Here is a 27,734-nt window from a genome sequence, read left to right as displayed (position 1 = left end):
ATCAGTCAACCGTTATTTATTTAATTATAATATATTTAAACTAAGTATGGTGGCAATAAGAAAGAACAGCCAGATCAACAGTGACATTACGACTTATTGGCGCTACGCATGTCCACGACATGACTTTATTTATCTCATTGACTATGCCAATAAGTGCTGAGTCTCCAACTCTCTCCCCAATACACCATAATAGGGCCAGCCAGACAACCAAGCCCTATGACCCCCGGTAAGGAGGGCCAGAGTATACACTGTAACTGTCATTCTTTCCCGCCACACACCGACCCAGCCAGAGCCAGTGCCGCCACCATACTCTAAAACTCACTACTACAACACAACCTAAGTTAACTAACTATAACCAAGCTATCGAGAACTCGAAAAATGCTTTCCAAAACTAAAGAAATACCCTCATCAGTCAAATGGACGCCATCAGGTTATATAAATGGGCATCCTTAAAATGAATAAGGGGGTGGGAGACTACTGTGCCTCCAAGATCCAAAACTCTCCAGCCAACAAAAGCTGCGCCATGAAGAGTTCCTCCCATCTCATCCCCCAATGACCTAACCGTCTAACCCATTGTAAAATATTAACATCAGCTGAGTCCCTGGACATAGGGGACCGAGCCACCCATTAAACAAATGAGTGGCCCAAGATCCATATAGGGCGCACGTCGAGGGACACCCCTGAAAAGAAACAAATACAATAGGTTAATAATGGTTCCAGTGTGACCAGAACTAACCGGCAACAAACGGGAAAGGCGGGCCAGGGGAAGGGAGGGAAACGACCTGTCCCGAAGTGAAAACCTGCAAAACCTGCCACAGAGGGTGCGAGCCAGTAGCACACCCCGGGTTCTCAGGAGAAAAGCAGGGCAAAATCTGACTGGACCCTCACAGGTCAAACGGTGACGAGTGGACAAAAAAGGCTACAGGTCGAGTCCAGTCGAGGAAAAACGATAAGACTGGGAAACAAGTCAGAGCCGAGGCACTCCCACAGAGCACCGACGAAAAAACACAGCGGCTAAAGTGAAGACACCCCAACACCGACCCGTTGGCCCCCGAGTGAACTGAAAATAAAACAAAGTGCAGAAAAATTGAGCCAAACCAGAAAAAGGCCGGCCTGAAAAGAAAAAGTCAATTACCTGACATAGCCTTTGTAGGCACTGGATTTCCATCGACCAAGTCTCTGAAAAACCCAATGAGGCTGCTGTTGTCGCAGCCCCAATATGAAAGGAATGTGTGCTATACAGTGATGGCTACAATCCCAACGCAAGGATGCTCTTCTTAAATACCTACCTGAATTGTACACTGTCAACGGAGACCCATCGAGGTGGATGAGCCACGCCCTGCCACCATGTGGCCAAGAGTCACCATACGCATGTGCTAAAGTTACAGGACAGACGCTTGTATTAGGGCAGGCAGGCAAGGAAACCCAACATCCACGCCCCAACTGATCTGTCTTAGAACGGCTCAGTTTGCACAGTAATACGTCTGCCAGTAACACCTGTGACTTAAGCAAAGGGTGAACTGCTATCCTGGAGGGTGCCACCCACTCGCCGATACGAAAGGCTCCATGAAAAGCCATCGCAAAGGCAAGCCAGAAAAGCAGCACCTCATACTGAGAACCGCAAACAGACGGTAAGACATCCATCAAGCTACCCAGCATCGCAACCGATAGAGGAAGCCTGCTTTCCACAGACACAGGAGCGCTACGAGCCCAGCCCTGCAAACAGCGTTTCACCAAAAAGCTTTTAGTGAAATCATGTGGTACCCTGTAAACGCAGAAAAAAGGAGATTCCTGCAAGGATCTGCCCAACACAGCGCGCGACCTCCCAGCTACGTACATACACCAGATAAAGTCTAACAGTAGTCGTAAGGAAGGCTTACCTTCGTTCTGCCTGTGCACAATAAATGCCTCCCAATGGTCTAACACCGCCCGATATTTCACCAGCGTGGCTGGAGCCACCGACTGGCTAGCTAAAGCAGTTATCCCTGCCATATAACCTGCCAGCAATGAGAAGGGCAAATGTCACCTGTAAGTGCTGCAGTAGGAGCCAAAGCACGAAACCTATCCCACTGTTGCCTCAAAAGAGCGTCAACAATCCTGTTGTCTACCCCTGGGACGTGCCGTGCAACGAAGTGTACATTAATACACAAACAGCGCAAGACTAGGCGGGCCAACAAGCAAAGAACTGGAATCGAGGAAGATCGCTGCCCGTTGATCACTTGTACCACATCCAGATTGTCACACCAGAAGACCACGTGCCAGTCTCTGACCTGCTCTCCCCACAGCTCCAAAGCAACTACAATGGAAAATAGTTCCAGCAACAAAAATTTTTGAGTTAAGCCCCACTGGAACCAGGAATACGGCCAATGGGCAGCGGACCATGCACCGTAAAGGTACGCACCGTATCCCGAGGAACCCAACGCATCGGTGAACAATTGGATACCAAGGCTGTGGACCATATCAGACAGTCAAATGGATACACCTTAGAACTCATGTAGAAAGGCATCCCAAACTCGCAGATCCCTGCAAATCTTGGATGACAATCTAATGAAGTGATGTGGCCTTCGAGCGCCAGCCGTCGCCCGCTCTAATTTGCGACAAAAGATTCTACCCATGGGAATGACCCTGCATGCAAAATTGAAAAGGCAGAGAAGGGATTGGCACTGGCGCATGGTAACCTTGCCACCTGCCAATGCCCTCTCATTCCCCCCACGCAGTTTGGCAACTTTGTCTAAGGGCAAACGGCAGCCCAGATACAAGAGGCGAGTGCAGGGACCCTCACATTTGTCTGGAGTGATCGGTAGACCGAACTCAGAAAAGAGCGCTTTCAAGGAAAATAGCAGCCGCGCACACCTGTGTGAGTTGGAAGGCCCTACGCACAGGAAATCGTCCAGGTAGTGGGCGACTCCAGTTTCGCCCGTCCCAGCGCAAACTCGCCAATGGAGAAATTAACTAAAAGCCTAAAATAAAGCACAGGAGACCGAGCAACCCATGGGTAGGCATTTGTAAAATCCGTTGTCCAGCCTAAAGCCCATGAAACGAAACGAATCAGGGTGCAATGGCAAAAGACAAAATGCAGATTCAACATCAACTTTACCAAATAACGCATGGGGGCCCGCCACTCTGACTAATTTCAAAGCGTCATCAAACGACTGATATGTCACCGAGGACAGCACTTCGGGGATTGCATCGTTAACTGATGCACCATGCAGGTAAGACAGGTGCTGGATCAGCCTAAATTTGCCAGGAGTCTTCTTAGGGACCACTCAGTCTGGGGATAACACCAAATTCAGCAAAGGGGTGCACAAAAGGGGCCGGCAATGTGCCCCAGCTGCTCCTCCTTCGCCACTTTCCCTTTCATAACGTGGGGAAGGTCTCTCGCTGAGTGCAAGTTCCGTGGAGCTGAGTAGGGGACCTCGCCGCAAATGAGATGGCAAAATCCCTCAGTAATACCCTCCAGTAAAAATTGGGCTTGAGGGCGAAGTGGGTACCAGTGGAGCCATTTGCGAATGGCGTCCACACTGACTGGGAAGGGGGCTTTACTTAGCGCTAGTAATGCCGGAGGATCTGCTACCTGATCCCGCACCGGCAGGCTTGGGGCATTCCTTAGCCGGATGGGATGCACCGCAGCGCAGGCAGCTGTGTAGAAAACGACATTTGGACCTGGATCCGCAATTGCCGTTATTAAAGACAAAACAATTACCTTTTGGACCTTTTACCCACATTGGCTCGAAAGGAACCACTATTGGACGGCCCAACAGGCTTGGCCGGAGAAGCTTCCGCAAGCTCGAGGGAGCTCTCTGTAACCTCAAGCCACATCTCAACATCCTTCACTACGAAGGCCTTGATGTGCAGGCCGTGCTGTTTGCGCCTGAACTCTGTGTCATACTGAAGCCATGCGAGAGGCCTGTTAGAAAGGAATAGACCATGAATCATGTGCAGATAGCGCACGATGTTCAAGGCCTCTTCCGGGCGCGTCTCCAGATAACAGGCTGAGAAGGTGTAGAACCCCCATGAGCCAGTTAACATAGGACCTATAGGCGTCCTCACCTATCCCACTTTTCTTCTTGGCTGCCACCAAAGCTTTGCGGGTCTTGGATGTTAATGCAAAGACATCCACATAAGAACCACTATTGATATGATCCCGTATCCATGGGCGGAGACCCCACAAAACTTTGGTGTACAGGCAACGCACGACATCGCTGGGGCTGCCCTGTTCCGGACTGCTGCTACTGTTCCCGTGCCTATGGCGACAGGAATGCTTACTGCACTTGTGGGAACGCCCGTGCCTCCAGCCTTTCTCCTTGGAAAGCTCCACATGGGCTTTTCCTCTCGCAGTCTCGGCCACATCACCCAGCTGCCCTAGTGCACAATCACCATCTGTCTCACCTGATGAGGAGGGATGGGAGTCCCGTCTTGTGGCAGCCGATGTGGAAGAGTGGTCGCTGTCACCGGAATTGCTCTCCGCCATGTCCACCAGATCTGAAACACGAGAGGGAACAGAAGGTGCCAGCGAAAGCCTGGCAATTGGTCATGTGCAGATGCCTGTGCACCGAACCTATCAGCAACTAATGGTTGCTGTCCCACAGCAGAAGCGGAGCGGCGCATAACAACGTCAGTTGAGTAACAAGTGGGGTCAGTGAAGACCGCAAGTCACTGAACTGCCCCGCCAATCCACTCCCGGATGCCTGTGCAGTCAATAGGGGAGTCAAAATTCCTATGACGGAAACCAGCAGTGCGGTAACAACTGCTGTGTCCCCTGTCGCAGACGCGGGTCCAGCCGCTGGTGTAATAGGGAGTGCGATGCTAATCACTGAAGGTGCACCACCAGCCAAAAGTCCTGCACCACCATCCGGATGTGCAGGACTCTGAGCTGAGTATCCCATCCTACGCTCAGTTACCGCCTGTGGCAGGCTGGCACCGTCCTGGGGATTCACGGCCCGATGGGGATGGTACCCCAATCATGCCGACCAGGAGCGGCCGCCGATGCCTGAGCATCCGCCACAGAGGTACTGAGCCACACTAGACACCAGGGTCACCACTTGACTAGGCACTACAGCACAGTGCCTTCTGACATGCCTAGCCTGAGCCCAGGCGCTGTGTGACAAGATGGGCGCCCGTGTTGCTGCCCCTGAAGGTGCCCCACTACCCTGAGAGGACCCCTCTGAAGCAGCATTATTATGGGCTGAACCCCTGGAGGCTGGCACATCATGCCCTCCAGGGGACAGCCCCTGCCTTGTGGCTTGCCTAACCTGGGCACCCTTACCCCTGGAGGCTGACACAGCAGCACCTCCATGGGTCAAATGTTGTTGAGACTCCCACGTGCTCCCGCCTCCGGGCTGACCCGTGCACCACGTGCAGCGGCGGGGACCGAGGCAGAGGCGGTAGCAGCGCTGCTGATAGCCAGGACCTGCCTGAGCCCACTCGAGTGCGTCGCGGGTCCCCAGATGAAAGTAGCCATGAGACTGCCAGGGGAAGCACCCATGGCAGCTGTGGAGATAGGAGGGCTTGGGTACTAGTGGCGGTGCCGAGCGGGAGGCTCCACTGAAGCTGCCCCAGCCGCAGCACCGAGGTAGTGGGCGAGTGTCCATCATCAGCAGTGGGATAAGAGTGTAGGATAGAAAAGGAAAGGAATAGGGAATAACAAGAATGAATAGGAATAGCAAGAATGACTAGGTATGATAGAGGATAGAGAAGAATAATTAAAGAATACAGTAAAATAGAGAAAAGAAATGTAACAAAAGAGACAAGTGGATACTCAGCACAACCTTCTCTGGAGAAATCCGGAGAGAAAGAAGTAGAATGAAGATCCTGTCTCACTCAAAATGTCTGCTAGCTCCTCCCTACACTCCTACTATTCTAATTAAGTCCAACCCCCAAGCCTATTAAGTGTTTGATAACCTACAAATTGTGCAAAGCCCATACAATCCTAACAGCCTTGAAGTTTACCCTCGCTTGCGCTATTTGCATTCGCTCTTCAATTTCAGAGTTTTGCTGTCTGCTGATATACTCTGTGCTGCTGTCCCCCCCCCCCCCCCCCTAGGGGTGCTAGGGATTTCTAATTGTTTTAGTTGCCCAGGCCGTATTTGAATACGCTTGTATATAAAATTTCATGATCATAGTTTGTAAACTATGGATTTGTAAAGAAAGCCAGTAGGACAGAAGGACACATTTTCGCTTTTATATACTGTAGTAGATAAGGTTTTTTCGATTTTCCTTAATCAGGTTTTAGTAGTTTTTTTTTCCAATTCTATATATTCATCTAAATTCATAAAGGGAGTAACTACATTTTTTTATTTATCAATTCCTTCTCAAATTTTCAGATCTCCCTTTCTCTCTTCAACAATCAAATTAAGGAGGGACAGTGAACATTTATTAGTGATCAATTCCCATTCCTGTTTGAATCCCCCTGAGGAAATAGAAAAAGGTACTTAACTTTATATATTGACAGCCCTTTTGGTATAAACTGGTGGGAGATATAATTCTCCAGTGTGGCAACCTCACACCACAATTTTCACTCTTAAATTAGTGCATTATTCTATTTGTTCATGACATTTTCCAGATTTTCATCTACAATATCTACTACTTCTGAGTTTGGTTAAAAACAAAATTGTGAGTATTTTTTCACATAATGTAAATATTATGCAGCACTAGTGGATAACAATAGTTGAAAAGTAGCACTGATCAAACAAAAATGAAATCCATTTGGTGTGCAGAAAGAAGCAACCAGTACAAGAACATCTATGGGTTCAACACACCTCAACAATGTATGCAACTATGAGTAGATGAGGATCTCATATCAAGGGCGTAGCTACCATAGGAGCAAGGAGTGCAGCTGCTATGGGGCCCAGAGCTGAGAGGGGCCCATCTTGCTTGTCAAAGTTACATATGTTATATAAATTTTTCATTATTGGGTAGTACATAAGGGCCCTTACAAACTTTTGCCATTGTGTCTACAGTATGCCCATGGACCTGCTCAATGTAATGTGGTTTAAAATTAACAGGAGGGTATTACAATGTTACATAATATGAGCTGGGGCACTGTAATGTGGCACAGTATGAATTGGAGGCACTATAGTGTGGTATAATATGAACTAGGGGCACTGCATGTCCTAATGTGTATTAGGTACTGTCTTGTGTAATGTGTACTGGTGGCCCTACAATGTGGGGCATAATGTGAACTAGGGCACTACTATGATTCATAAAATAAACTAGAGCACTATTATGGGACATAAAATTAGCAACTGCTGCAGAGAGGTGTCTCTCTAGAAGCAGGGGCCCCACAAAATGTTGCTATTGGGCCCACAAAGTTCTGGCTACGCCCCTGTCTCATATAGGTACTCTAAAACTAATAAATGTCAATATATTCACTCAGTAAGAAAGTTCAACAAGGTTCTGTATAAGAACATATAAAAAGTACTTGAAAACTGGATTCTGTAGTGCTCCTGAAGATTCTTATTATTGCCTGATACCACCTGCAGCAATATTCAAATCAACCAGTTCATTTATTTAGTATTTCTTTGCCTTTAAATCATGATCCTCCTGGAAACACACTCAAGACAAAAGAGAAAAGGAAAACAGTATAATACTGCATTATTGAATAAAGTGCAGCAGTGAAAATATTTGTGGCATTCACAAACAGGTCAAGAAGGTGCGGGACCATATATGATTATTGTTTTTTCTTTAGATTTTATCATGTTTTAGGATTACTCATTTGTACGTGGACTTAGGTAGAGTTGTGTTCAGATAATAGAAATGCATTTATGTCACATATCGTAAAACAACATAGCACATTCTAACGGTGGGTACGCACTGATAGATATATCTGCAGATCAGGCAGTGTGTTGAGCATACACACTGCCCGATACGTCGGGGACTGACGTCATGAACTGGACGGGAGAACGGCCGATATATCGGCCAGTGTGTACCCACCATAAAAGGTTTTATATTGCTCTCTGCTGATTGGTTTAAGGGGGTCCCTCCGAGAGCGGCAGCAGAGAGAAGTTTCCCTTCCCTGCAGCTGCACACGCTGTCTATCTAACTGGTCGCATGCTGTGCGACCAGGTCAGATAAATAATTGCTGGTATGGTCCAGGGACGTGCAGTGAGCTAAATGGCTCAGGAGGCACTGGCTAGCACCAGAACCAGATTTACATGCAATATATGAGCCAAAGGGTACATCTGGGCATTATGCACAGGTGCAGCAGCATAAACGGGTGGTCTTCAATATGCCGGCTGTTGGGATCTCGGCGCTCAGTATACCGACAACTATTCTCCCTCTTGGGGGTCCACAACGCCCCTGGAGGGAGGATAAATAGCGCGGCATACGTAGAGCACCACCGTGCCCGCAAGGGTCTCACTTGCTCTCACCCAGCTGTCGGTATGCCGGCGGTCAGGATCCCAGCGCTGGTATGGTGGCTGCCGAGATACCGGCCGCTGACATACCATACTACACCCGCATAAACGCCTGAAAATTTTGTGAGGTTTGATCAGAGATGTGCGGAAAAGATAGGCAGGAGGGGGGCACTGACTCACCTGTTATAGACTTTTTACTCCGGAGATTTGGCTATAAAAATAATTAAAATAATGCATAGAAGATACTTCAAACATATTCTTTGTATTTTTAATATACCTTATGCAGTTAAAACTCTGGCACAAACGTTAGTATGACCGGAAAGGTTCTGCGTCACCCCACCGCACGTCACTGATATGGTCGTATATGATGTGACCATGCCAGGCAAGTGGTTAAAGTGTACCTACATGTATTTGAGATTCTTATCTACTCATAGTTCTATTAGTTTTCCAACTGGGTGCTCCCTGTCTGATGCCGTTAAGTGAAGAAGTGAGTGCTACTGTATATACTGTAACTGCTTTGGGGCTCTTTTATAGATGGACATGCAGTAAGTTAATGTTGTGATACATCTCTCAGACAGAAGTACACTCCCTTACTGCTGCACGTATAATGTAGTTGTTGCTTTCACAGTCTCTCAGAAATGATTTTTTGTAAGCAGGTAAATATACTTTTATGTTGTTTTAAATGTATTTTCAAAATATCACAAGGGCAAGACAAGTACATTTCTAATCTTAGATAATTGTTAGATGTTCACAGTCTAGTAAACGCAGGAATGCTGAGAGGTTATTGAAGTACCATACTCTGCATAACAACGGTTCTTATAAATCTGTAAATATGTATTTTGTACACAAAGGATTTAGTGGTGGCTGGAACTGCGGATCAATTGCACTTAAGAAACGCTCCAATATTACTTAATTAAATCAGGTTTATCAATAGTGATACATTAAATCTATAATAGGGAATATGAGTATTGAATGAGATTCAGTAGTTGCTTTATTAATATTAGTTTTATAATTTCCATCATCATTATATATTTTCTCTCACTGCCAACAACAGACCTTGAAAGTTAAGACATACTTACCCGTTTTCAGGAGCGTTTCTACAGAGGACGGGGCCCGTGTGCACCTCCGGGTGAGCCCCCACCTCTGCACGGCACTGTAGACTCCGGCATTGTGCCGGAGTCTACTGCGCATGCGCAGGTCTCTGGAAACATGGAGCCCGCCATGATCTGGAGACCAAGTTGGCTACCGCGCATGCGCGGTGGCCATTTTGGCGGCGATTTCCACCACGATTGCAGCTCCCGGTGCTGGACACCGGAAAGGTAAGTATTTTTGGTGGCGATTTCCGATGCGATTGCAGCTCCCGGCGCTGGATTCCGGAAAGGAAAGTATTAAAATGGGTGCAATGGGTGCGGTGTGGGGCCCCCCCTGGACCCAGGGGCCCGTGTGCACTGCACCCATTGCACCCATTATAGAAACGCCAATGCCCGTTTTGTCTGCCCCCTTTGGGAGAGTACTTGAAAGGGAGATGCAGGCAGCCACTATGGGGGACAGGGTGAAGTACATTATTTTATTGACCTACCACCTTTGATGTACTGCAGCGAATTGTGCATAGGAGGTCTTAGACGTTGAATACACCATAAATTAATAATTTGCTTCTCAACTGTCAGCCTCATTTTTTTCTACATAAAATCAGCTGTTTGGGAAAGATGCCATATTTGATATAATGCACCTTCTACTGAAAATTATAAAAATCAGAAGTCACTATAAAGACACTGGGCCTATTAAGAGGCGGATGCAATGCAGATGTCTGCGGATTTGGGCAATTGTTTAGTCACATTGAGGTTTTGCACACAGAGTGACAGTCAGTGGGCTGTTGTGGGATGTAATGGGAGGGTGGAGTGTCAAACGCAGGAGTGTGGTGACCATTTGGGGGCGTCTCTCAGCCTGCGACTGTGTCTTTGCATGCAGTAGAGAACAGATCAAAACAGAAAATACTTCAGAAAAAGTCTGCAATAAAATCTGGGGTGCAGCTACACAATGCACATAAAATGTGCGTCCAAAACACACTTGAAAGACAGATGTGCAATAGTATATAATGTGCATCAGTAGTAGCGCTCTCCAAATACCACATTTAAACACGACACCATTGTGAAACATGTACAATCAAGAAACTGATTCACCATTGAAAAAAATGGGGTATCCTTTGATCTCCCTTAAGTTGGATCAAATCAAAGGATGACATGAAAATCCTCCCTTTCAGATTTCACTCCAGATAAGAAGTCTGCGCTGTGTCTCCAATGTTTATGGAGAACCTGCAAGATATGTGTCTCCTTTCCCTTCAGTGATGGGGAATGATAGGAGACACTTCACCTACAACGCCAAGGACCTCAAATTTATTCATCACATTGCCAAGATTAGGAATCTTCATGAAAACAAACACAGCTTCTTATGATAACCACAAAAATGGCAGAATGTATAGAGGAAGGAGAATCTTCACTGGTCACTTGCCTACATCTAGTTTCAGGCTGATTTAATCTCAGTGGTTCGTGAGTCTTAAACGTTGACATTGACTGTGCCTCTGCCCGTGATCCTCTCCGTGCCTCCCCCTCCGCTCCTCTGCTGCTGTTTTCCTATCGGAAAGGTTTGCCCAGTTTGTTACACAGACATAAACATGAGCAATGCTACCGTATGGCTTTCAATTTGACATTCAAATACAGTATATTACAACAGTGTGTCATTAGATTACATCAACATATATATATATATATATATCCATACAAGAAAAGCACGGCACTCCAAGGACTCTTCTGCAAGCACCTTTAATAACAGTGTGTTAGCTCAACATGTTTCAGGGCATCAGCCCTTTCGTCAGGATACACCAATATACAAACAGACAGACACACACAAAACATTTATATACCTGATACCGAGTCCTGTCTCCTACTGGCGTCCGCGTCCTCAGCTGCAGCCGCTGATACATCACCGGGACCTCACTTCCGGGTTCACGCAGGGCGCGGTTGCCAGGCAACCGCCAGCTTGCGTTCCAGTGCAGCAAGCCCGGACAGAGTATTCTCAGTCAGCGTCATCTGTGGGGGACTGCCGGGGACAAAACTTATACATTTAAAACACAGACATTTAAAAACATAAATCAGCAGCAACCCTGAGCTGTAAATGTGTCACAGGCTCGATGCTTGCTAATGATCTGGTATTTTAACAACATCAGACTGACAAACAGTAGATTGTGCTTTTCTGTTATAAAGATTAATTACTAACACATATCTTCAATCTACTATTCAATTAGCGTAAGCTGTTCCAATTAATTTTGTCGTTCAGTCCGTCGGGTACCATAGTACCCAGACGGATAATCCATCTTGCTTCCAGCACACACAATGCTTTGATCCGATCACCTCCACGGGGAGATTCTCGCACATGGTCGATCATAAAATACTTCAGGTCAGACAATGTGTGGCCCATCGTCTTAAAGTGACGGGCCACCGGCTGATCACTGACTCTACCCTCAATGGATAAGTGTATAGTAGAGATGAGCGCCTGAAATTTTTCGGGTTTTGTGTTTTGGTTTTGGGTTCGGTTCCGCGGCCGTGTTTTGGGTTCGAACGCGTTTTGGCAAAACCTCACCGAATTATTTTTGTCGGATTCGGGTGTGTTTTGGATTCGGGTGTTTTTTTCCAAAAACACTAAAAAACAGCTTAAATCATAGAATTTGGGGGTCATTTTGATCCCAAAGTATTATTAACCTCAAAAACCATAATTTACACTCATTTTCAGTCTATTCTGAATACCTCACACCTCACAATATTATTTTTAGTCCTAAAATTTGCACCGAGGTCGCTGTGTGAGTAAGATAAGCGACCCTAGTGGCCGACACAAACACCGGGCCCATCTAGGAGTGGCACTGCAGTGTCACGCAGGATGTCCCTTCCAAAAAACCCTCCCCAAACAGCACATGACGCAAAGAAAAAAAGAGGCGCAATGAGGTAGCTGTGTGAGTAAGATTAGCGACCCTAGTGGCCGACACAAACACCGGGCCCATCTAGGAGTGGCACTGCAGTGTCACGCAGGATGGCCCTTCCAAAAAACCCTCCCCAAACAGCACATGACGCAAAGAAAAAAAGAGGCGCAATGAGGTAGCTGACTGTGTGAGTAAGATTAGCGACCCTAGTGGCCGACACAAACACCGGGCACATCTAGGAGTGGCACTGCAGTGTCACGCAGGATGTCCCTTCCAAAAAACCCTCCCCAAACAGCACATGACGCAAAGAAAAAAAGAGGCGCAATGAGGTAGCTGTGTGAGTAAGATTAGCGACCCTAGTGGCCGACACAAACACCGGGCACATCTAGGAGTGGCACTGCAGTGTCACGCAGGATGTCCCTTCCAAAAAACCCTCCCCAAACAGCACATGACGCAAAGAAAAAAAGAGGCGCAATGAGGTAGCTGTGTGAGTAAGATTAGCGACCCTAGTGGCCGACACAAACACCGGGCCCATCTAGGAGTGGCACTGCAGTGTCACGCAGGATGTCCCTTCCAAAAAACCCTCCCCAATCAGCACATGATGCAAAGAAAAAGAAAAGAAAAAAGAGGTGCAAGATGGAATTATCCTTGGGCCCTCCCACCCACCCTTATGTTGTATAAACAAAACAGGACATGCACACTTTAACCAACCCATCATTTCAGTGACAGGGTCTGCCACACGACTGTGACTGATATGACGGGTTGGTTTGGACCCCCCCCAAAAAAGAAGCAATTAATCTCTCCTTGCACAAACTGGCTCTACAGAGGCAAGATGTCCACCTCATCTTCACCCTCCGATATATCACCGTGTACATCCCCCTCCTCACAGATTATCAATTCGTCCCCACTGGAATCCACCATCTCAGCTCCCTGTGTACTTTGTGGAGGCAATTGCTGCTGGTCAATGTCTCCGCGGAGGAATTGATTATAATTCATTTTAATGAACATCATCTTCTCCACATTTTCTGGATGTAACCTCGTACGCCGATTGCTGACAAGGTGAGCGGCGGCACTAAACACTCTTTCGGAGTACACACTTGTGGGAGGGCAACTTAGGTAGAATAAAGCCAGTTTGTGCAAGGGCCTCCAAATTGCCTCTTTTTCCTGCCAGTATAAGTACGGACTGTGTGACGTGCCTACTTGGATGCGGTCACTCATATAATCCTCCACCATTCTATCAATGTTGAGAGAATCATATGCAGTGACAGTAGACGACATGTCCGTAATCGTTGTCAGGTCCTTCAGTCCGGACCAGATGTCAGCATCAGCAGTCGCTCCAGACTGCCCTGCATCACCGCCAGCGGGTGGGCTCGGAATTCTGAGCCTTTTCCTCGCACCCCCAGTTGCGGGAGAATGTGAAGGAGGAGATGTTGACAGGTCGCGTTCCGCTTGACTTGACAATTTTGTCACCAGCAGGTCTTTCAACCCCAGCAGACCTGTGTCTGCCGGAAAGAGAGATCCAAGGTAGGCTTTAAATCTAGGATCGAGCACGGTGGCCAAAATGTAGTGCTCTGATTTCAACAGATTGACCACCCGTGAATCCTTGTTAAGCGAATTAAGGGCTGCATCCACAAGTCCCACATGCCTAGCGGAATCGCTCCGTGTTAGCTCCTCCTTCAATGCCTCCAGCTTCTTCTGCAAAAGCCTGATGAGGGGAATGACCTGACTCAGGCTGGCAGTGTCTGAACTGACTTCAGGTGTGGCAAGTTCAAAGGGCATCAGAACCTTGCACAACGTTGAAATGATTCTCCACTGCACTTGAGACAGGTGCATTCCACCTACTATATCGTGCTCAATTGTATAGGCTTGAATGGCCTTTTGCTGCTCCTCCAACCTCTGAAGCATATAGAGGGTTGAATTCCACCTCGTTACCACTTCTTGCTTCAGATGATGGCAGGGCAGGTTCAGTAGTTTTTGGTGGTGCTCCAGTTTTCTGTACGTGGTGCCTGTACGCCGAAAGTGTCCCGCAATTCTTCTGGCCACCGACAGCATCTCTTGCACGCCCCTGTCGTTTTTTAAAAAATTCTGCACCACCAAATTCAAGGTATGTGCAAAACATGGGACGTGCTGGAATTGGCCCAGATTTAATGCACACACAATATTGCTGGCGTTGTCCGATGCCACAAATCCACAGGAGAGTCCAATTGGGGTAAGCCATTCCGCGATGATCTTCCTCAGTTGCTGTAAGAGGTTTTCAGCTGTGTGCGTATTCTGGAAAGCGGTGATACAAAGCGTAGCCTGCCTAGGAAAGAGTTGGCGTTTGCGAGATGCTGCTACTGGTGCCGCCGCTGCTGTTCTTGCGGCGGGAGTCCATACATCTACCCAGTGGGCTGTCACAGTCATATAGTCCTGACCCTGCCCTGCTCCACTTGTCCACATGTCCGTGGTTAAGTGGACATTGGGTACAGCTGCATTTTTTAGGACACTGGTGACTCTTTTTCTGAGGTCTGTGTACATTTTCGGTATCGCCTGCCTAGAGAAATGGAACCTAGATGGTATTTGGTACCGGGGACACAGTACCTCCAACAAGTCTCTAGTTGGCTCTGCAGTAATGATGGATACCGGAACCACGTTTCTCACCACCCAGGATGCCAAGGCCTCAGTTATCCGCTTTGCAGTAGGATGACTGCTGTGATATTTCATCTTCCTCGCAAAGGACTGTTGAACAGTCAATTGCTTACTGGAAGTAGTACAAGTGGGCTTACGACTTCCCCTCTGGGATGACCATCGACTCCCAGCGGCAACAACAGCAGCGCCAGCAGCAGTAGGCGTTACACGCAAGGATGCATCGGAGGAATCCCAGGCAGGAGAGGACTCGTCAGACTTGCCAGTGACATGGCCTGCAGGACTATTGGCATTCCTGGGGAAGGAGGAAATTGACACTGAGGGAGTTGGTGGGGTGGTTTGCGTGAGCTTGGTTACAAGAGGAAGGGATTTACTGGTCAGTGGACTGCTTCCGCTGTCACCCAAAGTTTTTGAACTTGTCACTGACTTATTATGAATGCGCTGCAGGTGACGTATAAGGGAGGATGTTCCGAGGTGGTTAACGTCCTTACCCCTACTTATTACAGCTTGACAAAGGGAACACACGGCTTGACACCTGTTGTCCGCATTTCTGGTGAAATACCTCCACACCGAAGAGCTGATTTTTTTGGTATTTTCACCTGGCATGTCAACGGCCATATTCCTCCCACGGACAACAGGTGTCTCCCCGGGTGCCTGACTTAAACAAACCACCTCACCATCAGAATCCTCCTGGTCAATTTCCTCCCCAGCGCCAGCAACACCCATATCCTCCTCATCCTGGTGTACTTCAACACTGACATCTTCAATCTGACTATCAGGAACTGGACTGCGGGTGCTCCTTCCAGCACTTGCAGGGGGCGTGCAAATGGTGGAAGGCGCATGCTCTTCACGTCCAGTGTTGGGAAGGTCAGGCATCGCAACCGACACAATTGGACTCTCCTTGTGGATTTGGGATTTCAAAGAACGCACAGTTCTTTGCGGTGCTTTTGCCAGCTTGAGTCTTTTCAGTTTTCTAGCGAGAGGCTGAGTGCTTCCATCCTCATGTGAAGCTGAACCACTAGCCATGAACATAGGCCAGGGCCTCAGCCGTTCCTTGCCACTCCGTGTGGTAAATGGCATATTGGCAAGTTTACGCTTCTCCTCCGACAATTTTATTTTAGGTTTTGGAGTCCTTTTTTTTCTGATATTTGGTGTTTTGGATTTGACATGCTCTGTACTATGACATTGGGCATCGGCCTTGGCAGACGACGTTGCTGGCATTTCATCGTCTCGGCCATGACTAGTGGCAGCAGCTTCAGCACGAGGTGGAAGTGGATCTTGATCTTTCCCTAATTTTGGAACCTCAACTTTTTTGTTCTCCATATTTTATAGGCAGAACTAAAAGGCACCTCAGGTAAACAATGGAGATGGATGGATTGGATACTAGTATACAATTATGGACGGACTGCCACGGTTAGGTGGTATAAAAAAACCACGGTTAGGTGGTATATAATACAATTATGGATGGACGGACTGCCTGCCGAGTGCCGACACAGAGGTAGCCACAGCCGTGAACTACCGCACTGTACACTGGTTGATAAAGAGATAGTAGTATACTCGTAACAACTAGTATGACGACGGTATAAAGAATGGAAAAAAAAACCACGGTTAGGTGGTATATATTATAATACAATTATGGTTGGACGGACTGCCTGCCGAGTGCCGACACAGAGGTAGCCACAGCCGTGAACTACCGCACTGTACACTGGTTGATAAAGAGATAGTAGTATACTCGTAACAACTAGTATGACGACGGTATAAAGAATGAAAAAAAAACCACGGTTAGGTGGTATATATTATAATACAATTATGGATGGACGGACTGCCTGCCGAGTGCCGACACAGAGGTAGCCACAGCCGTGAACTACCGCACTGTACACTGGTTGATAAAGAGATAGTAGTATACTCGTAACAACTAGTATGACGACGGTATAAAGAATGAAAAAAAAAACCACGGTTAGGTGGTATATATTATAATACAATTATGGATGGACGGACTGCCTGCCGAGTGCCGACACAGAGGTAGCCACAGCCGTGAACTACCGCACTGTACACTGGTTGATAAAGAGATAGTAGTATACTCGTAACAACTAGTATGACGACGGTATAAAGAATGAAAAAAAAACCACGGTTAGGTGGTATATATTATAATACAATTATGGTTGGACGGACTGCCTGCCGAGTGCCGACACAGAGGTATCCACAGCCGTGAACTACCGCACTGTACACTGGTTGATAAAGAGATAGTAGTATACTCGTAACAACTAGTATGACGACGGTATAAAGAATGAAAAAAAAACCACGGTTAGGTGGTATATAATACAATTATGGTTGGACGGACTGCCTGCCGAGTGCCGACACAGAGGTAGCCACAGCCGTGAACTACCGCACTGTACACTGGTTGATAAAGAGATAGTAGTATACTCGTAACAACTAGTATGACGACGGTATAAAGAATGAAAAAAAAACCACGGTTAGGTGGTATATATTATAATACAATTATGGTTGGACGGACTGCCTGCCGAGTGCCGACACAGAGGTAGCCACAGCCGTGAACTACCGCACTGTACACTGGTTGATAAAGAGATAGTAGTATACTCGTAACAACTAGTATGACGACGGTATAAAGAATGAAAAAAAAACCACGGTTAGGTGGTATATATTATAATACAATTATGGATGGACGGACTGCCTGCCGAGTGCCGACACAGAGGTAGCCACAGCCGTGAACTACCGCACTGTACACTGGTTGATAAAGAGATAGTAGTATACTCGTAACAACTAGTATGACGACGGTATAAAGAATGAAAAAAAAACCACGGTTAGGTGGTATATAATACAATTATGGTTGGACGGACTGCCTGCCGAGTGCCGACACAGAGGTAGCCACAGCCGTGAACTACCGCACTGTACACTGGTTGATAAAGAGATAGTAGTATACTCGTAACAACTAGTATGACGACGGTATAAAGAATGAAAAAAAAACCACGGTTAGGTGGTATATATTATAATACAATTATGGATGGACGGACTGCCTGCCGAGTGCCGACACAGAGGTAGCCACAGCCGTGAACTACCGCACTGTACTGTGTCTGCTGCTAATATAGACTGGTTGATAAAGAGATAGTATACAATACTACTAATATACTGGTGGTCAGGCACTGGTCACCACTAGTCACACTGGCAGTGGCACTCCTGCAGCAAAAGTGTGCACTGTTTAATTTTAATATAATATTATTTATCATGTACTCCTGGCTCCTGCTATAACAACCTGCAGTGCTCCCCAGTCTCCCCCACAATTATAAGCTTTATATACAATACATTGATGTGCAGCACACTGGGCTGAGCAGTGCACACAGACTGAGTCACTGTGTGACTGTGTATCGTTTTTTTCAGGCAGAGAACGGATATATTAAATAAAACAAACAACTGCACTGTCTCTGGTGGTCACTGGTCACTGTGGTCGTCAGTCACTAAACTCTGTCTGCACTCTCTTCTAATCTACAGTATCACAGCAATCTCTCTCTCTCTCTCTCTTCTAAATCTAATCTAAATGGAGAGGACGCCAGCCACGTCCTCTCCCTATCAATCTCAATGCACGTGTGAAAATGGCGGCGACGCGCGGCTCCTTATATAGAATCCGAGTCTCGCGAGAATCCGACAGCGTCATGATGACGTTCGGGCGCGCTCGGGTTAACCGAGCAAGGCGGGAAGATCCGAGTCGCTCGGACCCGTGAAAAAAAAAGTGAAGTTCGTGCGGGTTCGGATTCAAAGAAACCGAACCCGCTCATCTCTAGTGTATAGCCGACCTATGTAAGGCCATACGTTCCCGAAACTTACGAGAAGTCTGGCCAACATAATATAACCCGCATGGACACGTGACCACGTACACCACAAATGATGAGGTGCACGTGAGCACGTGTTGGATGTCATATTTAGTTGGGAGATGGGGGTGCTGAAAAGATTTACAGACTGTCAAAAATCTACAGGTGGTACAGCTATGACAACTGTAACACCCAGCTGGTTTAAAGTGTACATTTGGTAATCTAGGGATACCTCTGCCTGTGATGTCTGTAGTCATCAGTCTGTCCCTGAGATTACGACCTCTCCTGAATGCTGCTAGTGGGCGAGTGGATTTAAAACATGGCAGATCTTTATCGGAAGTTACAATAGGCCATAATGCCTTGGTAGCCCGATTGATCACTGGGCTAGCGGTGGTGAAGCTGCTGACCCATGGAAAAACTTGATCAGATGATTTAGTGTGCGATTGCATTAGTTGTGCTCTAGGCATATTCAACACTTGCACTTTGTTTTCCTCTAGCATCTTGGGGTCATATCCACGTGTTATAAATTTGGATATTAAAGTATCTATGGACTCAGCCGCCTTTGCGGGATTGCTGGAGATTCTAGCCACCCTCATCATCTGTGAACGGGGTAATCCCCGCTTCAGAGATGTTGGGTGATGGCTAGATGCCAGCAAAAAGGTGTTTCTGTCCACATCTTTATGAAACACTTCTGTGGTAATTTTACCCTTGCAGACATTTACTTGTACATCTAGAAAATGCACTTGAGCTTCACTACATGAAGACGTAAACTTAATGGCCGAACTGCTGCCATTAATTTCTTCAAGCATAGTGGTCAAGGATTCTATCCTTCCTCCCCATAACAAAAAAATATCATCTATGTATCTGGTAAACAATTTAATGCATCCAGATACAGCTGGATGATTCAACAGTAGATTCTCTTCCTGTTCAAACATATAAACGTTGGCGTACGACGGGGCCACAGGGGACCCCATCGCACCCCCCCGCTGTTGCAGATAATACTGACCATCATATAGGAAATAATTCCTATAGAGAGTAAGCTCTAATAACTTCAAAAAAAGGTCATGATTAAAGACTGTTGGATCGAGATAATGTGATAGAAAGTTCTTCATGGCAGCTAATCCGCCGTCGTGGGGGATAGAGGTATACAGAGGTCCCGGTGATGTATCAGCGGCTGCAGCTGAGGACGCGGACGCCAGTAGGAGACAGGACTCGGTATCAGGTATATAAATGTTTTGTGTGTGTCTGTCTGTTTGTATATTGGTGTATCCTGACGAAAGGGCTGATGCCCTGAAACATGTTGAGCTAACACACTGTTATTAAAGGTGCTTGCAGAAGAGTCCTTGGAGTGCCGTGCTTTTCTTGTATGGATATATGGATTGTTTTGCACTAGGCACCAGGACCAGTTGTGACTACAGCGTGGAGTGCCGGCTGAATTGGATCAGTATATATATATATATATATATATATATATATATAAGAATTAGGGTATTTTGTAGTGATGTGCACTGGACATTTTTCGGGTTTTGTGTTTTGGTTTTGGATTCGGACGCGTTTTGGAAAAACCTCCCTGAAATTTTTTTGTCGGATTCGGGTGTTTTTTTTTTACAAAAAACGCTCAAAAACAGCTTAAATCATAGAATTTGGGGGTCATTTTGATCCCATAGTATTATTAACCTCAATAACCATAATTTCCACTCATTTCCAGTCTATTCTGAACACCTCACACCTCACAATACTGTTTTTAGTCCTAAAATTTGCACCGAGGTCGCTGGATGACTAAGCTAAGCGACACAAGTGGCCGACACAAACACCTGGCCCTTCTAGGAGTGGCACTGCAGTGTCAGACAGGATGCAGATTTAAAAAATAGTCCCCAAACAGCACATGATGCAAAGAAAAAAAGAGGTGCAATGAGGTAGCTGTGTGACTAAGCTAAGCGACCCAAATGGCCGACACAAACACCTGGCCCATCTAGGAGTGGCACTGCAGTGTCAGACAGGATGGCACTTCAAAAAATAGTCCCAAAACAGCATATGACGCAAAGAAAAATAAGAGGTGCAATGAGGTAGCTGTGTGACTAAGCTAAGCGACCCAAGTGGCCGACACAAACACCTGGCCCATCTAGGAGTGGCACTGCAGTGTCAGACAGGATGGCACTTAAAAAAATAGTCCCCAAACAGCATATGATGCAAAGAAAAAAAGAGGTGCAATGAGGTAGCTGTGTGACTAAGCTAAGCGACCCAAGTGGCCGACACAAACACCTGGCCCATCAAGGAGTGGCACTGCAGTGTCAGACAGGATGGCACTTCAAAAAATAGTCCCCAAACAGCACATGATGCAAAAAAAAAAGAGGTGCAATGAGGTAGCTGTGTGACTAAGCTAAGCGACCCAAGTGGCCGACACAAACACCTGGCCCATCTAGGAGTGGCAATGCAGAGTCAGACAGGATGGCACTTCAAAAAATAGTCCCCAAACAGCACATGATGCAAAGAAAAAAAGAGGTGCACTAAGGTCGCTGGATGGTTAAGCTAAGCGACCCAAGTGGCCGACACAAACCACTGGCCCATCTAGGAGTGGCACTGCAGTGTCAGACAGGATAGCACTTCAAAAAATAGCCCCCAAACAGCACATGATGCAAAGATAAATTAAAGAAAAAAGAGGTGCATGATGGAATTGTCCTTGGGCCCTCCCACCCACCCTTATGTTGTATAAACAGGACATGCACACTTTAACAAACCCATCATTTCAGCGACAGGGTCTGCCACACGACTGTGACTGAAATTACTGGTTGGTTTGGGCCCCCACCAAAAAAGAAGCAATCAATCTCACCTTGCACAAACTGGCTTTACAGAGGCAAGATGTCCACCTCCTCCTCATCCTCCGATTCCTCACCCCTTTCACTGTGTACATCCCCCTCCTCACAGATTATCAATTCATCCCCACCGGAATCCACCATCTCAGGTCCCTGTTTACTTTCTGGAGGCAATTGCTGGGGAATGTCTCCACGGAGGAATTGATTATAATTCATTTTGAAGAACATCATCTTCTCCACATTTTCTGGAAGTAACCTCGTACGCCGATTGCTGACAAGGTGAGCAGCTGCACTAAACACTCTTTCGGAGTACACACTGGAGGGGGGGGGGGCAACTTAGGTAAAATAAAGCCAGTTTGTGCAAGGGCCTCCAAATTACCTCTTTTTCCTGCCAGTATATGTACGGACTGTCTGACGTGCCTACTTGGATGCGGTCCCTCATATAATCCTCCACCATTCTTTCAATGGTGACAGAATCATATGCAGTGACAGTAGACGACATGTCAGTAATCGTTGGCAGGTCCTTCAGTCCGGACCAGATGTCAGCACTCGCTCCAGACTGCCCTGCATCACCGCCAGCGGGTGGGCTCGGAATTCTTAGCCTTTTCCTCGCAGCCCCAGTTGCGGGAGAATGTGAAGGAGGAGCTGTTGATGGGTCACGTTCCGCTTGACTTGACAATTTTCTCACCAGCAGGTCTTTGAACCTCTGCAGACTTGTGTCTGCCGGAAAGAGAGATCCAACGTAGGTTTTAAATCTAGGATCGAGCACGGTGGCCAAAATGTAGTGCTCTGATTTCAACAGATTGACCACCCGTGAATCCTGGCTAAGCGAATTAAGGGCTCCATCCACAAGTCCCACATGCCTAGCGGAATTGCTCTGTTTTAGCTCCTCCTTCAATCTCTTCAGATTCTTCTGCAAAAGTCTGATGTGGGGAATGACCTGACTCAGGCTGGCAGTGTCTGAACTGACTTCACGTGTGGCAAGTTGAAAGGGTTGCAGAACCTTGCACAACGTAGAAATCATTCTCCACTGCGCTTGAGTCAGGTGCATTCCCTCTCCTTTACCTATATCGTAGGTAGCTGTATAGGCTTTAATGGCCTTTTGCTGCTCCTCCATCCTCTGAAGCATGCAGAGGGTTGAATTCCACCTCGTTACCACCTCTTGCTTCAGATGATGGCAGGGCAGGTTCAGGAGTGTTTGCTGGTGCTCCAGTCTTTGGCATGCGGTGGCTGAATGCCGAAAGTGGCCCGCAATTCTTCGGGCCACCGACAGCATCTCTTGCACGCCCCTGTCATTTTTTAAAAAATTCTGCACCACCAAACTCAATGTATGTGCAAAACATGGGACGTGCTGGAATTTGCCCACATGTAATGCACGCACACTATTGGTGGCGTTGTCCGATGTCACAAATCCCCAGGAGAGTCCAATTGGGGTAAGCCATTCTGCGATGATGTTCCTCGGTTTCCGTAAGAGGTTGTCAGCTGTGTGCCTCTTATGGAAAGCGGTGATACAAAGCGTAGCCTGCCTAGGAACGAGTTGGCGTTTGCGAGATTCTGCTACTGGTGCCGCCGCTGCTGTTCTTGCTGCGGGAGGCAATACATCTACCCATTGGGCTGTCACAGTCATATAGTCCTGAGTCTGCCCTGCTCCACTTGTCCACATGTCCGTGGTTAAGTGGACATTGGGTACAACTGCATTTTTTAGGACACTGGTGACTCGGAGGAATCCCAGGCAGGAGAGGACTCGTCAGACTTGACAGTAACATGGCCTGCTGGACTATTGGCTTTCCTGTCTAAGAAGGAAATTGACACTGAGGATTTTTGGAACTATGAATCCACAAAATACTAGTGATGAGCGGGTTCGGTTCCTCGGAATCCGAACCCCCCCCGAACTTCACCCATTTTACACGGTTCCGAGGCAGACTCGGATCCTCCCGCCTTGCTCGGTTAACCCAATCTAACTCTCTCTGCACATGTTATATATGGCCCTCCTGCAGTGCACCTGGTGGCCCAGTAGAGGAACATGTTACTTTTGCAATCAACCTTGAATTAGACCCCATATTGGGAGCACAGGCTATCTAGCACTTTGCTGGCTTTGGGATTTTCTGGGGGCACTGTACCATATTATTACTACTGTATGTTGCTTTTCTTTATTTATAATTGCTGTACGGGCTGCACATGTTCTGTGCTATAGCTGCAAGATCTATTAAAATGGATGGAACATTTTTGAGGCACTGGCATGTCTATAATGGGTGCACCGTGTGCACCGTGTACAGGCCCATGTGTTCAGGTAGCCCCCACAAATCCTGCACCCATTTAATTATACTAACCGCTTTGTCAGCCCGGAACCGGCTGCAGAGCTGAGGCAATCACTGGGAAAATGGCTGCCACTGCCATTTTCTGGTGATTCACACATGCGCAATAGAGATGTCCCCAGGAAAGCATTGCAGGTGCTATGTTCCCAGAGACCTGTGCATGTGCAGTAGAATCTGGCACAATGCCAAAGTCAACTGCACCACCGGAGAGGAGGGGGCCTGATTGGACCCTGCACATGGGCCCCATGCTCTCTTAAATCTCCTATGCTTTGAGGGTGTGTTTTATTTCAGATGTCTACATCTGCATTCTTTTACTTCCAAAATATCTTTATTTACAACCAGCAACAGGTGATCTTAGTTAACATTGGACTCCCCAGCTCCCACCTTATTGATGTTGCAAGCCAGAGCATGAAGCATGTTAACATGTGTTATAATTGACATAATTTATTGTATAATATTTGATAACTGTATTGTATACTATTAACTGAATTCTATTTTAACTATTGAATGTACATATTTTCTGTAATACACACGGTGCTGCCCACAGCACTTTGGTAATGTAGAATGTAGAGATGAGCGGGTTCGGTTTCTCTGAATCCGAACCCGCCAGAACTTCATGTTTTTTTTCACGGGTCCGAGCGACTCGGATCTTCCCGCCTTGCTCGGTTAACCCGAGCGCGCCCGAACGTCATCATGACGCTGTCGGATTCTCACGAGGCTCGGATTCTATCGCGAGACTCGGATTCTATATAAGGAGCCGCGCGTCGCCGCCATTTTCACACGTGCATTGAGATTGATAGGGAGAGGACGTGGCTGGCGTCCTCTCCATTTAGAATAGATTAGAGAGACACTTGATTTACTAATTTTGGGGAGCATTAGGAGTACTCAGTACAGTGCAGAGTTTTGCTGATAGTGACCACCAGTTTTATTTATAATCCGTTCTCTGCCTGAAAAAAGCGATACACAGCACACAGTGACTCAGTCACATACCATATCTGTGTGCACTGCTCAGGCTCAGGCTAGTGTGCTGCATCATCTATTATCTATATATAATATTATATATATCTGTCTGACTGCTCAGCTCACACAGCTTATAATTGTGGGGGAGACTGGGGAGCACTACTGCAGTGCCAGTTATAGGTTATAGCAGGAGCCAGGAGTACATAATATATTATATAGTGAGTGACCACCAGACACACAGTGCAGTTTATTTAATATATCCGTTCTCTGCCTGAAAAAAGCGATACACACAGTGACTCAGTCAGTCACATACCATATCTGTGTGCACTGCTCAGGCTCAGGCCAGTGTGCTGCATCATCTATATATATTATATATCTGTCTGACTGCTCAGCTCACACAGCTTATAATTGTGGGGGAGACTGGGGAGCACTACTGCAGTGCCAGTTATAGGTTATAGCAGGAGCCAGGAGTACATAATATTATATTAAAACAGTGCACACTTTTGCTGCAGGAGTGCCACTGCCAGTGTGACTAGTGACCAGTGACCTGACCACCAGTATATATAATATTAGTAGTATACTATCTCTTTATCAACCAGTCTATATTAGCAGCAGACACAGTACAGTGCGGTAGTTCACGGCTGTGGCTACCTCTGTGTCGGCACTCGGCAGCCCGTCCATAATTGTATATACCACCTAACCGTGGTTTTTTTTTCTTTCTTTATACATACATACTAGTTACGAGTATACTATCTCTTTATCAACCAGTCTATATTAGCAGCAGACACAGTACAGTGCGGTAGTTCACGGCTGTGGCTACCTCTGTGTCGGCACTCGGCAGCCCGTCCATAATTGTATATACCACCTAACCATGGTTTTTTTTTCTTTCTTTATACATACATACTAGTTACGAGTATACTATCTCTTTATCAACCAGTCTAAATATTAGCAGCAGACACAGTACAGTGCGGTAGTTCACGGCTGTGGCTACCTCTGTGTCGGCACTCGGCAGCCCGTCCATAATTGTATATACCACCTAACCGTGGTTTTTTTTTCTTTCTTTATACATACATACTAGTTACGAGTATACTATCTCTTTATCAACCAGTCTATATATTAGCAGCAGACACAGTACAGTGCGGTAGTTCACGGCTGTGGCTACCTCTGTGTCGGCACTCGGCAGCCCGTCCATAATTGTATATACCACCTAACCGTGGTTTTTTTTTCTTTCTTTATACATACATACTAGTTACGAGTATACTATCTCTTTATCAACCAGTCTATATATTAGCAGCAGACACAGTACAGTGCGGTAGTTCACGGCTGTGGCTACCTCTGTGTCGGCACTCGGCAGCCCGTCCATAATTGTATATACCACCTAACCGTGGTTTTTTTTTCTTTCTTTATACATACATACTAGTTACGAGTATACTATCTCTTTATCAACCAGTCTATATATTAGCAGCAGACACAGTACAGTGCGGTAGTTCACGGCTGTGGCTACCTCTGTGTCGGCACTCGGCAGCCCGTCCATAATTGTATATACCACCTAACCGTGGTTTTTTTTTCTTTCTTTATACATACATACTAGTTACGAGTATACTATCTCTTTATCAACCAGTCTATATATTAGCAGCAGACACAGTACAGTGCGGTAGTTCACGGCTGTGGCTACCTCTGTGTCGGCACTCGGCAGCCCGTCCATAATTGTATATACCACCTAACCGTGGTTTTTTTTTCTTTCTTTATACATACATACTAGTTACGAGTATACTATCTCTTTATCAACCAGTCTATATATTAGCAGCAGACACAGTACAGTGCGGTAGTTCACGGCTGTGGCTACCTCTGTGTCGGCACTCGGCAGCCCGTCCATAATTGTATACTAGTATCCAATCCATCCATCTCCATTGTTTACCTGAGGTGCCTTTTAGTTGTGCCTATTAAAATATGGAGAACAAAAATGTTGAGGTTCCAAAATTAGGGAAAGATCAAGATCCACTTCCACCTCGTGCTGAAGCTGCTGCCACTAGTCATGGCCGAGACGATGAAATGCCAGCAACGTCGTCTGCCAAGGCCGATGCCCAATGGCATAGTACAGAGCATGTCAAAACCAAAACACCAAATATCAGTAAAAAAAGGACTCCAAAACCTAAAATAAAATTGTCGGAGGAGAAGCGTAAACTTGCCAATATGCCATTTACCACACGGAGTGGCAAGGAACGGCTGAGGCCCTGGCCTATGTTCATGGCTAGTGGTTCAGCTTCACATGAGGATGGAAGCACTCAGCCTCTCGCTAGAAAACTGAAAAGACTCAAGCTGGCAAAAGCACCGCAAAGAACTGTGCGTTCTTTGAAATCCCAAATCCACAAGGAGAGTCCAATTGTGTCGGTTGCGATGCCTGACCTTCCCAACACTGGACGTGAAGAGCATGCGCCTTCCACCATTTGCACGCCCCCTGCAAGTGCTGGAAGGAGCACCCGCAGTCCAGTTCCTGATAGTCAGATTGAAGATGTCAGTGTTGAAGTACACCAGGATGAGGAGGATATGGGTGTTGCTGGCGCTGGGGAGGAAATTGACCAGGAGGATTCTGATGGTGAGGTGGTTTGTTTAAGTCAGGCACCCGGGGAGACACCTGTTGTCCGTGGGAGGAATATGGCCGTTGACATGCCAGGTGAAAATACCAAAAAAATCAGCTCTTCGGTGTGGAGGTATTTCACCAGAAATGCGGACAACAGGTGTCAAGCCGTGTGTTCCCTTTGTCAAGCTGTAATAAGTAGGGGTAAGGACGTTAACCACCTCGGAACATCCTCCCTTATACGTCACCTGCAGCGCATTCATAATAAGTCAGTGACAAGTTCAAAAACTTTGGG

The sequence above is a fragment of the Pseudophryne corroboree genome, chromosome 1, assembly GCF_028390025.1.
Source record: "Pseudophryne corroboree isolate aPseCor3 chromosome 1, aPseCor3.hap2, whole genome shotgun sequence".
NCBI classification, from domain to species: domain Eukaryota; kingdom Metazoa; phylum Chordata; class Amphibia; order Anura; family Myobatrachidae; genus Pseudophryne; species Pseudophryne corroboree.
The sequence above is the reverse complement of the archived record's forward strand: the minus strand, read 5'-3'. Positions refer to the sequence as shown.